The sequence below is a fragment of the Trichomycterus rosablanca genome, chromosome 5, assembly GCF_030014385.1.
Source record: "Trichomycterus rosablanca isolate fTriRos1 chromosome 5, fTriRos1.hap1, whole genome shotgun sequence".
NCBI lineage: Eukaryota > Metazoa > Chordata > Actinopteri > Siluriformes > Trichomycteridae > Trichomycterus > Trichomycterus rosablanca.
Window position 1 is genome coordinate 33,019,967 of NC_085992.1, and position 14,949 is coordinate 33,034,915.

Sequence of the window (14,949 nt, forward strand, 5' to 3'; positions counted from 1 at the left end):
GGATATAACTTAGAGTAGTCAGTGTACAACTTGTATAGCAGTGTAGATTTACTGTCTTCTGAAAATAACTCAACACACAGCCATTAATGTCTAAATAGCTGGCAACATAAGTGAGTACACCCCACAGTGAACATGTCCAAATTGTGCCCAAAGTGTCAATATTTTGTGTGACCACCATTATTATCCAGCACTGCCTTAACCCTCCTGGGCATGGAATTCACCAGAGCTGCACAGGTTGCTACTGGAATCCTCTTCCACTCCTCCATGATGACATCACGGAGCTGGTGGATGTTAGACACCTTGAACTCCTTCACCTTCCACTTGAGGATGCGCCACAGGTGCTCAATTGGGTTTAGTCCATCACCTTTACCTTCAGCTTCCTCAGCAAGGCAGTTGTCATCTTGGAGGTTGTGTTTGGGGTCGTTATCCTGTTGGAAAACTGCCATGAGGCCCAGTTTTCGAAGGGAGGGGATCATGCTCTGTTTCAGAATGTCACAGTACATGTTGGAATTCATGTTTCCCTCAATGAACTGCAGCTCCCCAGTGCCAGCAACACTCATGCAGCCCAAGACCATGATGCTACCACCACCATGCTTGACTGTAGGCAAGATACAGTTGTGTTGGTACTTGCTGGACACCATCTGAGCCAAACATGTTTATCTTGGTCTCGTCAGACCACAGGGCATTCCAGTAATCCATGTTCTTGGACTGCTTGTCTTCAGCAAACAGTTTGCGGGCTTTCTTGTGCGTCAGCTTCCTTCTGGGATGACGACCATGCAGACCGAGTTGATGCAGTGTGCGGCGTATGGTCTGAGCACTGACAGGCTGACCTCCCACGTCTTCAACCTCTGCAGCAATGCTGGCAGCACTCATGTGTCTATTTTTTAAAGCCAACCTCTGGATATGACGCCGAACACGTGGACTCAACTTCTTTGGTCGACCCTGGCGAAGCCTGTTCCGAGTGGAACCTGTCCTGGAAAACCGCTGTATGACCTTGGCCACCATGCTGTAGCTCAGTTTCAGGGTGTTAGCAATCTTCTTATAGCCCAGGCCATCTTTGTGGAGAGCAACAATTCTATTTCTCACATCCTCAGAGAGTTCTTTGCCATGAGGTGCCATGTTGAATATCCAGTGGCCAGTATGAGAGAATTGTACCCAAAACACCAAATTTAACAGCCCTGCTCCCCATTTACAGCTGGGACCTTGACACATGACACCAGGGAGGGACAACAACACATTTGGGCACAATTTGGACATGTTCACTGTGGGGTGTACTCACTTATGTTGCCAGCTATTTAGACATTAATGGCTGTGTGTTGAGTTATTTTCAGAAGACAGTAAATCTACACTGCTATACAAGCTGTACACTGACTACTCTAAGTTATATCCAAGTTTCGTTTCTATAGTGTTGTCCCATGAAAAGATATAATGAAATATTTGCAGAAATGTGAGGGGTGTACTCACTTTTGTGATACACTGTATGTGTGTGTGTGTGTGATTTATTTAATATACTTCCATATATCCACTTTATTTTACATGGGATATGTTTATTAGTAAAAGCTTCTTGTTATTACTAAATAAATACATTATTATACATTTATTATAATAAATAAAGTAAAGGTCATATAAAAGTAAATAAAATTCTAGATATTATCCCTGGGAATAAAAATATTTTATGCAAATTACTACTACTTTATTATAAATTATTTACGTGACTTTCTTACCATTCTGTTAGAAAATAGCCACACCAGTTTGGTCTGCCAAATGTAAGATGGTATTAACGCCAGCATCCTTGGCTGGCCAGGTAAATAATGTAATTCATTAAATTAGAAACAGAGATACTAAACAGAAAAGAAAAAAAAGAAAAGAAAACTATCATTAGGAAAGTAATCAAATTATATCATCCTTCAGTCATTAGTAGAATAAAGTCTAATGATTTCTTGACAAGTTTTTTGACATTGCATCTGCAATCAATCCAGACTCACATTACACACGACAGTCCAGTGGGAGCAGCTTTGGTGACATGGCAGTCTCAAGCTCTCAGATATGTGGGAAGGTACCTATCAGAACCACACCAGAGACAATAAGAGAATATTTAGTTGAAGTATGACAAATAAAAAATAATTAAGAACCAGAAGTCAGTTGCACAGAGTACAGAATGAGATTAAAACATGATTAAAGGTGGCACAGCAGGATATTCCACTTGCACATCAGCTGAACTTTCTGAACTCCTTGGTTCGAAACTCTGTGTTGCCTTCGGTCGGCTGGGCGCCATCTGGCAGGCATAATTGGCAGTGCCTGCAGCAGATACTAACTGGCCACCGTATCTACATGGTCGGGGCTGGACTATGTGTGGGTAGGTGGGTCTTCATACGCTGTGTAAGGACCCTGATTGGTGGAAGAGATGTCTGTGCAGAAAGCAGGGGCGAGAAAAAGAGGGCTGTGCACGTGTCGGAAGAGGTGTGTACAGCAACGTGCTCTCCTCGGATGCAATCTGGCATCTCTCAGCAGCGGAAGACAAAATTGAGTGCACTAAATCAGGAGGAAAATGGGGAGAAAATGCATGATTAAACATGATTAAAGAGAGAAAAGTACAGCAGCCATGAGGGCTTTCTCGAAACATCAGCGCCCATCTGCCTCACCATCAACAAATCTGAGTGGTCATATGTAAGATGCAGAATGTCAGCAATCTAACATTTGACAATCTAACATCACTGCAAATCTCTATAAACATGATCTACAAACTCTGTACCTTTGTCTAGGGATTAAAAACTCTGGCTCCAGATGGCCAAAACTCCACAGTCTGTTCACTGTACACATTGCCAACAGACTTCAACAGCTTCAAACAAGAGTTCCCCAAGACCAAAGCCACACAAACAAGTCATTTTTAATCTGGACCTAAAGATTGAGAGTGGGTAAATATTCATGTAAATAACAGCTGCACCATGCCAGTGTGCTTTTAGGCTGATGTTATGGAAGGTAAAAGGGAAGACAACAGAGTTGCAGGATGAGTGGCAGGTTGACCTAAAAACAGCAGAAACAAGAGGTATTTGGTAAACAATAAGTACAAAACTGTACGACACAAACCCCTCTGCTAAAAAAGCACAGAAATATGTCCTAAATTTGTTAGAGAGCAATTAGAACATTCAAATCAGAACATTATGTAGAAAGCTGAACTGATTGAATAATAAAACTGATTTACATCATTATGTTTAGAGAAGTATTGAACACATGAACTCAAGAACACAATACCCAACCCTAAACCTAAAGGAGACAAAAGGAGGTGATGTTGTTGTCCCTCCTCATTTGAATCCCATTAAAATGTATGCAGTATCTTTAAATTTAGTCTATCAGGGCAAATCTAGAAGCTGAGTGCAATTAAAGACTATTTGCCAACAGAAAGGAATAAAAGGTCAACCACAATGCTTCATCTTCCTTTAATAATCTAAATATTAGATGCAATTGGTGCCAACTTGTGGACATGCTAAAACCTTATAGTCTTAGAGGTGGTTTTAAATACTTAAGTGTTCGTGGCTTATTTCTAGTCTTTTTGTGGTTATGTTATCTTGAATGTGTAAAAGATAAAGTATAGTTATGAAGCCTTAAACAGCCATGAATTCACATACTTTCCAGGACAGTTTTCTATTGATAACTTTTAAATATTTGCTTATTTTCTTATGATCTTGATAATTACCCTGATAGGTAAACAGGTAAACTTAAATCACATTGTGCAGCAATTAAATAAAGCAGTTTGTTTACTACTATATAGCTTTACTTTTAAGCTCTTATGCACACATCTATTTTCATCCACAGCCAATCAAACACAACCCATATGCCACACTCAGCAGGGGATCTAGAATGGCACAAGCTTCGCCTCTGAATTGAGACACCTCCAATCAATACTCTGTAGGAAGCTTGCTGAATACAGCAGCCTGCTGTGAGGTTTTTGAGCTCTTGGTGTTAACCAAACCCCCTTGATCTATTTTCCCCTCTTTCTTTCTGTAGTTATTACTTGCTTTTTACATCACCTTCTTTCCTTTACCTAAATGCTATGGTAAAGCCTGTCTTTCCTGGCTGCATCTGCAGTCACTGCTTAAATGAAACATAAAATGACAAAGCAACAGCTGCAGCCCTGATTCCTAGCTGTTCTTGAAAATGAAATATATATACACTGATCAGCCATAACATTAAAACCACCACCTCTACAATTACTGTCCATTTTATCAGCTCCACTTACCATATAGAAGCACTTTGTAGTTCTACAGTTACTGACTGTAGTCCATCTGTTTCTCTACATACTTTTTAGCCTGCTTTCACCCTGTTCCTCAATAGTCAGGACCCCCACAGGACCACCACAGAGCAGGTATTATTTAGGTGGTGGATGATTCTCAGCACTGCAGTGACAATGACATGGTGATGGGGTGTTAGTGTGTGTTGTGCTGGTATGAGTGGATCAGACACAGCAGCGCTGCTGGAGTTTTTAAACACCTCACTGTCCCTGTTGGACTGAGAATAGTCCACCAACCAAAAATATCCAGCAAACAGTGCCCTGTGGGCAGCATCCTGTGACCACTGATCAAGGTCTTGAAGATGACCAACAACTCAAACAGCAGCAATAAATGAGCGATCGTCTCTGACTTTACATCTAAAAGGTGAACCATCTAAATAAGAGTGTCTAATAGAGTGGACAGTGAGTGGACACGGTATTTAAAAACTCTGTGTCTGATCCACTCATACCAGCACAACACACACTAACACACCACCACCATGTCAGTGTCACTGCAGTGCTGAGAATCATCCACCACCTAAATAATACCTGCTCTGTGGTGGTCCTGACCATTGAGGAACAGGGTAAAAGCAGGCTAAAAAGGTATGTAGAGAAAAATATGGACTACAGTCAGTAATTGTAGAACTACAAAGTGCTTCTATATGGTAAGTGGAGCTGATAAAATGGACAGTGAGTTTAGAAACAAGGAGGTGATTTTAATGTTATGGCTGATCAGTGTATATATAGCACTTTTCCAACAAATGATTACAAATAAATAATTTCACTTATAATTCACTATATCAAAATTAAAAAAATTAAATGGGTCAGAATACACACATATGCCTTTAAATAGCTTTAAAAGCTTTATCAAGGCTTTAGAAGCTTCTGATAGGCTAAGTGACATCATTTGAATCAATTTGAGGTGTACCTGCGGTAGTGTCTTAAGGCCTACCCTTGCTTGACTTAATGGAAAAATAAAAAAACATGGTCTGAGGCGCCCAGGTGGCGCAGCGGGATATTCCGCTGACGCACCAGCACCGAGTTTCTGAACCTCCCGGTTCGAGGCTCGGTGTTGCCACCGGTCGGCTGGGCGCCATCTGGCGGGCATAATTGGCAGTGCCTGCAGGGTGGGGGACCGGACTATATGTGGGTGGGTGGGTCTTCATGCGCTGTGTAAGGACCCTGATTTGCAGAAGAGACGCCCGTGCAGAATGCACGGACGAGAAGAGGAGGGCTGTACACGTGTAAAGAAGGCGTGGGGCAGCGGCGTGCTCTCCTTGGATGCAGGTCTGGTGTGCCTGTTAGCAGCGGAAGACAGATTGGAAGCGCTAAAAATTGGGAGAAAAATTGGGGAGAAAATTCGGAGAAAAATAATAATAAAAAAAAAAAAACATGGTCTGGTACATCCTTGGGAGCAATTCCCAAACACAGAAGTGTACCATGTTTATCTGTTCAAATAACAATATGCAATACGCAGCCATCATACCATTCTGGAATTAGGCATATTTTTACTCCTAAAGATGAACGTACTTAATAAGCACAACAGCAAATGACCTTGTGAAGATGCAGGAGGAAACAAGTACAAAGGTATCTATATTAACTGTGAAGCCTATATTACATGTAACGTAATATAATAATATTGGTTCCCATGACAACAATTTGCGTATCTGCTGTATTACTCTATCCAACTACCGCTGCCAATTATTGCCAATTACCATTCCCAAATCTGAGCCATGTTCTTGTTTTTGTACCAAACTGTTGTGTTTGCCCTTGAACAGTGTTTTTAAATATGTGCTTCTCTTCTGACCCGGGTGCCTGATTATTCGCTCTGATTTTAGGTTATTTTGTACTTGTTCACCTCTTGTTCCAAGTAAACTGTAAATGTCTTTTCCACCCCATGACTCCAGTCGTTTCCCTCCAATTTTAATTAAAAAACAAAGCCCTAGGCTTGTATTGACACTCTAGAATTTACACACTCTCTCCCTGGTTGGATTCATTACTGTAATGAAGGAATAAACATGTATTATACCAGTCCTAAATTACAATTCCCAGTCACATCTGTGTTATACTCATTAACAGAAAAGAAATTATTGATGAACTAGTAATATTTTCTCACAGACAGTGACTGAAGGCAAGGTTTGAACCTAGTTTCCTAGCATCTATGTTGCTATGCAGCACCTGTTATACTATTTGAACCACAGGGTTACCCTCAAGAAAGACATACAGTACATCATCTAGGTTTTCATTTAGATAGAGTATGTTTGTCTATTATTATGATTTATTTATGAACCAGATCAAATTTTATAAGCAATTAAAAACAAAGTGTTAATGCCTACATACACGACCAGCCATAACATTAAAACCACCTCCTTGTTTCTACACACACTGTCCATTTTATCAGCTCCACTTACAGTGACACTGACATGGTGGTTGTGTGTTAGTGTGTGTTGTGCTGGTATGAGTGGATGAGACAGCAGCATTGATGGAGTTTTTAAACACCTCACTGTCACTGCTGGACTGAGAATAGTCCACCAACCGAAGTGTCTAATAGAGTGAACAGTGAGTGGAGACGGTATTTAAAGCTCCAGCAGCGCTGCTGGGTCTGATCCACTCATACCAGCACAACACACACTAACACACCACCACCAAGTCAGTGTCACTGCAGTGCTGAGAATGATCCACCACCTAAATAATACCTGCTCTGTAGTGGTCCTGTGGGGGTCCTGACCATTAAAGAACAGGGTGAAATCAGGCTAAAAAGGTATGTAGAAAAATAGATGGACTACAGTCAGTAATTGTAGAACTTCTTCTATATGGTAGGTGGAGCTGATAAAATAGACAGTGAGTGTAGAAACAAGAAGGTGGTTTTATTGTTATAGCTAATTAGTGTAAATCATTCCATGTGCTGATGCAGATGAACTAGATTTAGGGATGATGCAGATAAATAAAAGAGAGCATGACATTGGGATTTCTGTATAGAACAAACCACCCCAAGCCCACAGAGAATGATGATGTTGAATAGGTTGCTTGGCAACTGCGTGCACACACACGCATGCATGTACATATACTCGAAACACACACAGAGCTTTGATGTTTATTGTGTCTGACAGAACAAGACTGTTTTACGTGTGTGTGTTGATATTAATTAGAAAAGATAAATTGGTAAATGTTTATAATACGATAGGTAGATTAATATAAACACACTTTAATAGTACATTTATCCAGTAACACATACTGATCTGGACAATTACTATGTGATGCTGCTTTGAATCTCTAATATATTATAATAACCCAACACTGCCTGTTTAAACAACACCCCTTATTTGCTCCTCAACAATCCACAATGAATAATGAAACTGTTTTTGTGTGTGTTGTGGAGAATGCCTATCTCAGTAGGTTTTTCTATGTGCCTTAGAAGTCGTTATAACACTGTCTCTGAATATTAATGACTGACATCTCCATGGTGATTTTTCATCTCACCTTTCATTTTTATTAGTACTCACCTGAATACAAATGCTTCATTATTTGGTCAGCAGATAATGGATTTTATGGTTGGCTGAACATTTTCTTTTCTTTTCTTTTTTTTTACCTGAATAATCCCAGAACTAATCTTAATAATTTAACATTCATCATTTTATTCATTTATCTACACTTAATGCTTTATTCTGGTCAGTGTCCAGAAGCTCTGGGTGCAAACCAGGACAGAATGTCAATCCAATGTGGGAGGGTCTACACACTCACATATTCACTTAGTCACTCACACCTAGGGCAATTAACAATGACACCTGTGGTGAAAATCAAATCAAGGTCTTTAAGACACGTTTCTGTGCGGCATCCAGGATAAAGATACAGTTGTACAACACAACATACCAGTGGTATCTATAATGTAAGGAAGGACCTGCATTGACTTACCACCAAACTGATTCTGAACCCAATGCAGTTGCTAGGTAGAACTGCATTCAAGAAAGACATGTCAGCTACTCAATCCACCAACATGCCATGACATGATCACAAACCAACGCTTCTTCCTCTGCCCTACATTTAAGTAGAACAGATAAAATATGACATCCCTTTAGAGCTTTAATGCTTTACAAAATGATTTATATTTATGAAAGAGTTACTCTGATATTAATAGACAAATGCAACACTGACTGTCTACCTTACTGGATTAGTATAATGCAAAGACTTCACACTGAACTAAAGGCTCGACTTTATAGTAATGTAAGGGCATAGTAAGGGCAGTTGTAGCCTAGTGATCAAGGTACTGGTCCAGTAATCAGAAGGTTGCTGGTTCAAACCCCATGACAGCCACGTTGCCACTGTTGGGCCCTTGAGCAAGGCCTTTAACCCTCAATTGCTTAGATTGTATACTGTCACAACTGTAAGTCGCTTTGGATAAAAGCATCCACTAAATGCCATAAATTTAAATGTAAATGTAAAGAGTGCTGAGTCCAGGTGTATTAGCAGTAATGAGTGCAGTGGGATACTTAAAAGTACTACAAACTAAAAACATCTCCTGGCATTTCGATTAATCCAGGGCCATGTCCCTCCCAGTCAAGCCCATACTGGGTTCTACCCTTGACCCAACAAATGTAAAGCAGCTGCCTGATGAAGTACATTAAGGATTCAGCTACCAGTTGGGATGGGGGAGGGTTAGGGTTAGGGGAAGAGACTACACAGTACTGGCTTGAGGTGCAATATGTGAAATGTGGGGTTAATCTGCATTAATCAGGGAAATGTAATCTGTATGCAACGGGATTAACCCTCCTCGTGATCTTAAAAGATTTAGTGTCCCAATCCCACCTTTTTGGGACCCATTTTCTTGGACCCCAAGGATCCTTAGCTGATAGCCAATCAAAATGCCTCTTCTGGTTTGCAGCACATGTTCTAGATACAATGGTTGCCTCTTGTCAGCCTCTTGCTCAGGGAATATGGACTAAACCTAATCCTAACAATATCCAAACTGGCCTTTGAAAGGTGACATATATGTTATATAAACATCAGAGTGTCTGCCCCCCATCTTGGTTGACCCTCTCTATCTGTCCATTGCATTGCAGGTGAAATCCAGAGGACAGGCTGATGAAGGCCTCCAAAATTCAGCACAAGACCTGGAGTATTCACTTCAGCAATAAAAGGGACCTCGGGGCCTGGCAGTTTAAACACTGGTGCTGACAGAAGGTGCTTCTTGAGTTTGTCAAATCAACTCAAGAGCAATGGTATTGAAGTTTTGGTTCAATCTGGTGAACACTGAGGCCTCCTGCATGATTCACATGCAGAATTTTGGAGTGGCAAGACATGGCATAGTGATTTAAATCAGTGTGCTATAGTCAATGCAGGGATACAAGGCTCTGTCCCAGCATGTAAGTTAGAGGGGAGAAAAAAAACAAATGTATTTATCATTGGCCCTCTGCTCAGGGGCAGACAAGGAGAACTGAATCCCTTGGGTAGTATAGTGCCCAGGAGAATGTTGATTGAGGTCGTAGAGGTGGCGGGGTGGGAGAACTTTGTTTTGTGACTCATGTTTGCTAAAGGCTGCCCAGAGGTCATGGTACTCTGGTGTAACCACTAACAGGTTGATGCAGCAGCCTGGAAAGGTACGCTTGGGTCCCATCTAAGACACAAGTTCTGACATAAAGGAACCCAGAGTGAAATTGAGCAAGTGCACCATTATGTTGTATGATTGTGCTGCTACAACCTGGAAGCCCAATATGAGTGGCTTTTAGAAAAATCCCTTATGTCCAATGGACAGGTCCCCCTCCTTGAGACTGACCCTGCCTTTTAAACTGGAGCTTCAAACTAGCCAATCGTGATGCTCTCTTTACCATTGTAGGAGCCTCGACTTCTTCGAGCATGGGGTTCAGGTTTGGGATGAGGAAGGCGGGCATTCACAAACTGCCTTGGCTGCAGGGGAAGACATATATCTTTGAGGCTTTAATGTTTTAGAAAATGATTTATATCGATGAGCGAGCTCTCAGAGATTAATAGGCCGTCTACTTTACCGGCTTAGTCTGGTTGAATGCACAACTCTAAGCTGAAAATAACTGCACTGAGCTGAAAATGCGGCTTTATAGTTCAGAGCTCAGGTGCGATGCATTAGCACTAATGAACAGAGTAGCTCCTGGGAAGTAGCCCCAGTAGTTCACTTGGAACTAATGCACATTGACCAGAACTCACTTTTGCTGGGAAAAGCACAAGCCACAGTTTGACCTGTTACCAGTATCTATACATAGCTTACTTTATGATTGCATGTTTCATTACAGATTAGTCATACTGAGTAAGTATTGACACATGTGTAGTCTCAACATCTGAAATACTCCCACCACGGATGCCTCTACTGGTTGGCAGTTGTTTACTCCTTACTACCCTTCCATACATTCCTATTTTCCCTATTTTTTATTGTGGAGTCATAAAAACTGACCTTCACCTTGTACTTTGGATTTTGGAAAAAATATTATTGTTTGTTTGAATACAAATAATACAAAGCCTATTTTTAAAACATTGGGCCATTTGGTAAAATGCAGGAAAACAAGAATCTGTAATTTGTTTATTCTCCCCTACTTTTATTTAACTGACAAAAGTACAAATAAATGACTTTTATTGTTTTGGCTGACCAACTTGATTGCATTTTGTAAGATTTTTTTTTATTTTGAAGAAGCAAATTAAGAGTGCAATGTTTCTAAAATATCAATACAGTCCTGTTCAAAAGTCTTAGGCCACTAAGACTGTTTTAGTAAAGGTGACCAGTAAAAATGACCATATATACTTATTTCTCAGTCCCTTATTAGACTACAGCCAGACAATACAGGAAATGTGTATGCAGTAACAAAAAAGCAGCCTCTATAGGCCAAATTGGCAAATATTTAGTGTGATCTTTTCTTTACATTTGAGCAATAACAGGAATCTGGCTCTCTTAAACCTAGGGGGATTAAAATTTTAATTAATATCCCTGCTAACACCCATATTTGTCCTACTATTTCATGTTAGAATGATTGGTCTAAAGAGGGTCTCTCACACCAGGTTTGTGCAAGATATGCTTAACCATCACATACACATGTTGTATGAGTTTAATTCATTGGAAGCTTGCTAATATGTATACAGTCAACTTTTACATGTACATTTTCGGCATTTAGCTTTATCCAAAGCGACTTACATTACAGATACAGTCTGAGCAATTGAAGGTTAAGGGCCTTGCTCAAGGGCCCAACAGCAGCAACCTGGCAGTGGTGGGGCTTGAACCAGTGACCTTCTGATTACTAGTCCAGTTCCTTAACCACTAGGCTACGGCTAGCCTTTTACTCACATCATTGACAGACATCAACAAGGCCACTTTCAAAGGGGAATCAGCAAACTGGTTACTCAAAGTGCTATTTAAGCTGTTACAAATACATTTGAAGAATCAGGAGGGGTCTAGGACAAAAAGGAACTGGGGTCCAAGAAAACTTTCAAAATCTGATGAGAAGTTTCTCAGAGCTTCTTCTTTGTGGAGGAGAAGGGGAACAGACTAAAAAGGCTAAGATAAGCTAAAGCAATTTTCTTAATGCACAATTGTAAATAATTCAGGTATTTCACCTCCTACCACACATAACATTATGAAAATATTTTATCAGCCAAGAAAGACAATGTAGTGAAATTATTGAGATTTCAATGGGACAATGACCCAAACATACAGGGAAAAACTCAAAAGGTCCTAGACAGTCTTCTAAATTAATTCCTATTAAAAGTATAGGAATTCTAGTGAAATTCTCCATGAAAAAATTTAAAGACAAAGCAAAGCCAAGCACAATTGGAAATGTCACATAAAGCTTATTTATTCATCTAAAACACATATTTGTTAATATGTATTGGAGACAGATAACATTGTGTGCAGTTTTAAATGTATATACAAATTGGACATATATTTAACAAAAACATAGCTTAACAGAAAACAACTTTTATAATACCATATGACATAAATACATGCTTAATATTTGTTTATTAAGGTCTGCCAGTTTTAATTAATAAATGCTGAGCTAATTTTGACTGTCTGATGTAATAAAGCTTCTAAAAAAAACGATGTTATATCCTGTTTATGCAGAATGGTGCACTGGAATAACAGCTAGGTGTGACCATTTTGTATCACATCTCCCAGAGTCCCCCTGCTTATGGGCCCATTTAACATTAGGGAACTGGAGACCATTTGCCAGTATGAAAGATCCAAAACTGAACCACGTTTATTTAATGGTATAGTATTTGGTACTGAAGTTATCTTAAAATATTTGCGTATAGGGCTGCATAGACCATGCTGACCCCTGTCCATCGCTGAAAGCACCAACAATGGGCATGTGAGCATCGGAACTGGACCACGGAGCAATGGAGGAAGGTGGCCTGGTCTGATGAATCATGTTTTCTTTTACATCATGTGGATGGCCGGGTGCGTGAACGTCGCTTACCTGGGGAACACATAGCACCAGGATGCACTTTGGGAAGAAGGCAAGCTGACGGAAGCAGTGTTATGCTTTGGGCAATGTTCTGCTGGGAAACCTGCCATCCATGAAGGTGCTACTTTGACACATACAGGTCCTTCTCAAAAAATTAGCATATTGTGATAAAGTTCATTATTTTCCATAATGTAATGATAAAAATTAAACTTTCATATATTTTAGATTCATTGCACACCAACTGAAATATTTCAGGTCTTTTATTGTTTTAATACTGATGATTTTGGCATACAGCTCATGAAAACCCAAAATTCCTATCTCAAAAAATTAGCATATCATGAAAAGGTTCTCTAAATGAGCTATTAACCTAATCATCTGAATCAACGAATTAACTCTAAACACCTGCAAAAGATTCCTGAGGCTTTTAAAAACTCCCAGCCTGGTTCATTACTCAAAACTGCAATCATGGGTAAGACTGCCGACCTGACTGCTGTCCAGAAGGCCATCATTGACACCCTCAAGCAAGAGGGTAAGACACAGAAATAAATTTCTGAACGAATAGGCTGTTCCCAGAGTGCTGTATCAAGGCACCTCAGTGGGAAGTCTGTGGGAAGGAAAAAGTGTGGCAGAAAACGCTGCACAACGAGAAGAGGTGACCGGACCCTGAGGAAGATTGTGGAGAAGGGCCGATTCCAGACCTTGGGGGACCTGCGGAAGCAGTGGACTGAGTCTGGAGTAGAAACATCCAGAGCCACCGTGCACAGGCGTGTGCAGGAAATGGGCTACAGGTGCCGCATTCCCCAGGTCAAGCCACTTTTGAACCAGAAACAGCGGCAGAAGCGCCTGACCTGGGCTACAGAGAAGCAGCACTGGACTGTTGCTCAGTGGTTCAAAGTACTGTTTTCGGAAATCAAGGTGCCAGAGTCTGGAGGAAGACTGGGGAGAAGGAAATGCCAAAATGCCTGAAGTCCAGTGTCAAGTACCCACAGTCAGTGATGGTCTGGGGTGCCATGTCAGCTGCTGGTGTTGGTCCACTGTGTTTTATCAAGGGCAAGGTCAATGCAGCTAGCTATCAGCTATTATTTTATATTATTAGCTATTCCATCTGCTGAAAAGCTTTATGGAGATGAAGATTTCATTTTTCAGCACGACCTGGCACCTGCTTACAGTGCCAAAACCACTGGTGAATGGTTTACTGACCATGGTATTACTGTGCTCAATTGGCCTGCCAACTCTCCTGACCTGAACCCCATAGAGAATCTGTGGGATATTGTGAAGAGAAAGTTGAGAGACACAAGACCCAACACTCTGGATGAGCTTAAGGCCGCTATCGAAGCATCCTGGGCCTCCATAACACCTCAGCAGTGCCACAGGCTGATTGCCTCCATGCCACGCCGCATTGAAGCAGTCATTTCTGCAAAAGGATTCCTGACCAAGTATTGAGTGCATAACTGAACATAATTATTTCAAGGTTGACTTTTTTTGTATTAAAAACACTTTTCTTTTATTGGTCGGATGAAATATGCTAATTTTTTTAGATAGGAATTTTGGGTTTTCATGAGCTGTATGCCAAAATCATCAGTATTAAAACAATAAAAGACCTGAAATATTTCAGTTGGTGTGCAATGAATCTAAAATATATGAAAGTTTAATTTTTATCATTACATTATGGAAAATAATGAACTTTATCACAATATGCTAATTTTTTGAGAAGGACCTGTACAACCTACCTAAGCATTGTTGCAGAGTGCAGACCATGTACACCCTTTTATGGAAATGGTATTCCCTGATGGCTGTGGCCTCTTTCAGCAGGATAATGTTCAGGAATGGTTTGAGGAGCACAACAACAAGTTTGATGTGTTGACTTGGTCTCCAAATTCCCCAGATCTCAATCCAATCGAGCATCTGTGGGATGTGCTGGACAAACAAGTCCGATCAATGGAGGCCCCACCTCGCAACAGGAGTTGAAGGATCTGCTTCTAACATCTTGCTGCCAGATACGACAGCACACATTTAGGGGTCTAGTGGAGTCCATGCTTTGATGGGTCAGGGCTGTTTTGGCAGCAAAAGGGGGACCAACACAACATTAGGAAGGTGGTCATAAGGTTATGCCTCATCCATGTATCTTCCAAAGACAAAGTTTGAATGAAAAAATAAACTAATTAATCATGTTGGCTTTGAGGTGAACGGTCAGCTGTTTTATGACTTTCTCAGCGTATCTAGTTCGCTTCAGTCAGCACAGAACGGAAGAACGAACCAAGTGCC